This window comes from Meles meles, chromosome 16 (genome assembly GCF_922984935.1).
Source record: "Meles meles chromosome 16, mMelMel3.1 paternal haplotype, whole genome shotgun sequence".
NCBI lineage: Eukaryota > Metazoa > Chordata > Mammalia > Carnivora > Mustelidae > Meles > Meles meles.
In genome coordinates, this window is record NC_060081.1 from 13,839,330 (window position 1) to 13,844,517 (window position 5,188).

Consider the following 5,188-nt stretch of genomic DNA (forward strand, 5'->3'; position numbering starts at 1 on the left):
AGATGCTGGAAAACATGCAACCAAGACAGTAACTTTTTAGAGAAGGCCACCATATGACTTTTTCTTTCTCCACCATAGGACTCTTAAGATAAACAGCTTTCTGCCTCAAATTTCCAGACCAACTTGTAGAGAAAAGAATCTGAAAGTGAGACTAGCAATCCATTTGAGTTGAGGAGACTGTGTCGACAATTTAAAGAAGCCACAGGGGACTAAAATTCAGAGGGCACTTAACAGGAGAGAGCTACAAAAATAGAACTACAGAGTTCTTCAGGGTTTTCTCTCTAGCATGAAGATGAGAACAGTCAGTCCTTTTTTGTGAGGAAACAACAAAGGCCAGGAAAAGGAAATAGATCACATATAATGCTGACAACCAGAAAAAAGAAACTCTGCGCATCTTGGGACTCCAGCTTGAGTACTCAGAATTCTGAATATCGCCTCTGTAATAGGGCCAAAATAACCCCAGACTAAAGACTGCTCTGGTATTGACCAACAAATGTAAAAGCAATTCTCAAAAAAGTTCAAACTAATTCTAAAAATCTTCATTCCATCTTAAAATAAAACTAAAAAATAATTCAAGGAATGAATGAATGAGTGAAAGAAACCTGGGTTTCAACAATGTAAATTTCAGTGTCCAGTATCCAATTCAAAAAACTACCCCAAATTCAAACAAAGCAAGGAAAAAATGTTTCATAATGAGGAGAAAAACCAATCATTAAAATGAGTCATGATCAGTGTGCCTGGGTGGCTCAGTCAGTTAGGGGTCTGCCTTCAGCTCAGATCATGATGCCTGAGTCCTGGGATTGAGCCCCCTTGTGTTGGGCTCCTTGCTCAGCAGGGAGCCTGCTTCTCTTCTTCTTCCTGCCACTCCCCTTGCTATTGCTCTCTCTCTATCTCCCTCTCCATCAAATAAATAAATAAAATCTTTTTTAAAAAAATAAGTCATGATAAAGTTGGTAGAGAAAGATATTAAACCAGCTATCATAAATGTACTCTGTTATGTTCAAGAAGACAGGAGTCATAATGAGCATGTTAACAGGGGGCATGTTAGATATTTAAAAGACTTAGAATGAACTTCTAGAGATGAAAAATACACTGAAACACACTAATATAAATTACATAAACTCCAGGAGAAAACATTAGCAAACTGGAAGTAACAGCAATACAAATTATTCAAAAAAATGAAAGTAAAAAAAAAAAAAAAAAACCCCACACAGAAAACAACTTTAAAAAGGGAAAAAGAGATAAGCAGGCTCAGGAGACTATTTCAAACACTCTAATAAGTGTATAACCGGAGTCACGTAAAGAGAACAAGTGACAGAAAAAGAAAAAAAAATTTCAAGGAAAAATGGCCAAATATTTTTCCAAATTTAATGAAAATCTTCTGACCTAAGAAGTTCATCAAATTCCAAGCAAAAGAAGACTATATCAACTCCTTTCATAATCAAATTGCTTAACAGTAGTTATAAAGAGAAAATCTTAAAAGCAATGAGGAAAAGATACAGTATATGACAAGGAACAAAGATAAAAAGACATCAAACTTTTCATCAGAAAACAAAAGCATTTGTATGCTTGGGTGGCTCAGGCCGTTAAGCATCGGATTCTTAATTTCAGTTCATGTCAGGATGTCAGGGTTGTGAGATTGAACCTGGCATAGGGCTCTGTGCCGGGCATGGAGCCTACCTAAGAGTCTTTCTCTCCCTCTCCTTCGGCCTCTCCCTGCCCCCACTCTCTCTCTGTATCACTCTCCCCCCTGCAAAGAGAGAGAGAGAGAGAGAGAGAAATAAGCCCAAATAAGCAGAGAAAAATAAATATTAAAGATAAAGGAAGAAGTCAATTAAATGTCAGAAAATCATATGTCAAAACATATGATTAATAAGCATGAGAAAGTACTAGCCAGACTAATCAAGAAAACAAAAGAGAAGACACTTTTAAAAATATGAGTGCTGAGAGTGTAGACATCATCACACATCTTATGACATTAAAAGTACAATAAGGGATGCTATAAAAAAATTTATGCCAATAAGTCTGACAAGTTAAATGAAACGGCTGAATTTCTTCCAAGCTCACAAAACAAAAAATAGATAATCTGAAAAGTCATATCTCTATAAAGAGATTGATTTTTTAGTTAAAACATTTTCAGGAAAAAAGAATGGCTCAGAGGCTTCATTGCTGAATTAGACCAAGCATTCAAGCAAGAAAAAAATATCAATTTTACACAATTGATATTAGGCAAATATAAAAGAAGAAACACTGTGTTTCATTTTATAAGGTCTGCATTACCCAAACTAGATGAAAAGATTATAATAAAAGAAAACTAGAAGCTAATTTCCTCCTAAACATAGAGGTAACAATTCCCAAGAAAAACTGAGAACTTAAATCCAACGATATACGTAATACAAAATGCATTATGAGCAAGTATGAGTTATCTTAGGAATTTAAAGTTGGTTTAAAATTTGAAAATCAATTCATGTCATTCATAATATTAATGAACTAAAAAAAATTAAAACCATATGATCATTTAATTTATCTGGAAATAGCATTTGACAAAATATAACATGCATTCATAAAGAAAACTCCTACCTAGTTTTGGGATAAGTGGGTGGCTCAGTCGTTAAGCGTCTGCCTTCAGCTCAGGTTATGATCCCAGGACCCTGGAATCCAGTCTGACATTGGGCTCCTTGCTCAGTAGGGAGCCTGCTTCTCCCTCTGCCTATCACTCCCCTTGCTTGCTTGCTCTCTCTCAACACTCTCTCTGACAAATAAATTAGTAAAATCTTAAAAAGAAAAAAGAAAATTATTTTTATCCCCAGTAAACTGGGAATAAAATTGACATTCCTCAATCTGATAAAAAAAAAAAAAATCACTAGAAATAATAAGTGACTTTAGCAACAGCACAAGATTTGAAGTTTGTATACAAATATCATTCTACTTATATATCCTGTAAATGGACAATCAGAAAGTGATATTAAAAACAGTTACTTTTGTAGTTTAATTAGAAATTATGAAATGCTGGGGTGCCTGGCATGGCTTAGTCAATTAAGTGTCTGACTTCAGCTCAGGTAATGATCTCAGGGTTCTGGGATCAAGACCCAAGTCTTGCTTCCCACTCAGCAGGGAGTATGCTCTTCTCTTTGCCATTCCTCTTGTTTGTGCTTCTCTCTCTCAAATAAATAAATAAAATCTTAAAAAAAAAAAAAGAAGGTATGAAATGCTTATGGATAAATTTGAAAAATTTGTATAGGACTTGTACAATCAAATCTATAAAATATTTCTTAAATTAAAGGAGACAAATGGAGAGAAGAATCTGTATTTTAACTGTTGTTTCTTCTTCAAAATTATCTATGTATCTGTGGATTCAATGTTATATTAATCAAAATCCCAGCAGGCTTTTAGACATTGACAAGCTGATTCTAAAATTTACATAGAATTGCAAATCATCTAGAAAAATTAAAACAATTTTGACTAATAGAACAAATGCAGAAAACCTAAAACACCTATAATCCTTGATTTTCAGATTTTTTTCTTTTTTAAGATTTTCTTTATTTGTGAGAGGGAGGGAGCACAGCAAGGAGAGCAACATGCAGAGGGAGAAGCAGGCTCCCTGCTGAGCAAGGAGGCTGCGGGGATCATGACTGAGTCAAAGGCCCACACTTAACCGACTGAGCCACCCAGCATCCCTTTAAGACTTATTTTTAAACTACAGTAATCAACACAGTATGACAATGGGTTAAAAATAAATGTTTAACTGAAGGGAACATAATAAGCAATTCAGAAAAAGGCCCACACATGTATGGTGATTTGATTTCTGACAAAGGTCTAAGAAAATTAAACAGGGAAAGAGTATTATTTACATCAAACGTTACTGGAGCAATTAGATGGTCATATACAAAAGATCTCAAACTTTACCTCACGCAATATACAAAAACTGACACAAAATGGATCATATATCTACATAGATGAGTTAAAACTGTAGAAGTTCTAGAAGAAAACAGAAGGAAATTTTAGTAATCTTGTCTTCGACAGCGATTTCTTAAATACGACATGAAAAGCTCAAAATATATAAAAATAATTTGGGCATTGTCAAATTTAAGGGCTTTTGTCCTTCAAAATATATTTTACCAAAAAAAATGAGAAGGAAAGCAATAGAATAAAATATTTACAAAACATATATCCTACAAAGCAAAGGCCTTGGGTAACGAAAGGCTTTGTATTATTAAGGTGCATTGTCAGAGTGTGTGTGTGTAAGTGTGTGTGTACACATTTATATTTAATCAAATATTACATTTGAAATACATATCACTTGTCATATATCAATTATACCCCAATAAAACTACAAAAACATCTAACAGACATATGTCTGTTCTAAGATCCATATATATATATATGTATACAAACTGACAACTCATAATAGGAATAAAGACACATCGCACATTTAAAAAAGGTACATGGTTGGTAAATAAACACATAAAAAGTGTTCAACATCATTAGTAATGAGAAAAGTATAAATTAAACCCAAAATTTTGTCACTATATACCCACCAGATTAACTAAAGTTTAAAAAATAGCCCATACCAAGTGTTGGCAGGCATATGTCACTATTGAAAGTCTAATATTGGTTATGGAAATGAAACACAGTACAGCAATACACCATTTTGTAAAAAGATTTCTTGAGGAGTTAAACATATCCTCACCATGAGATTGGGATTCAATCTACACCTAAAAATTTAAATGTAATAAAAATAAAGCACATGCCCACACCAGGACTTGTGCAAAGAATTGTACATATCGGCTTTATTTGTAATAGCTAAAACAACTTGAAGCAACCCAAAAGTACATGCACAGGTGCATGAATAAACAAATTGTGGTATATCCACACAGAATGTTGTTCTGCAAAAAAAAGGTGAGGAAACTGTTGATAATTATTTGATTGATGATTGATCATGATTTAAAATAATAATGATCCATATTAATATTAAGACAAATCTTAAATTAATGATGCTGAATGAAAAAAAAAGACAAAGGGAGATCACATATAGTATGAGTCCATTTATATAGAATTCTAGAAATTGCAAGCCAATCCATAATAAGAGAAGTAGAGTGCCCGAGTTTGGAGGAGGAAAGAGAAGCTTACAAAAGGGACATAAAGAAATTTCCTGGTTTGATGAATGTGTTCTTTATTTTGAGCCTAG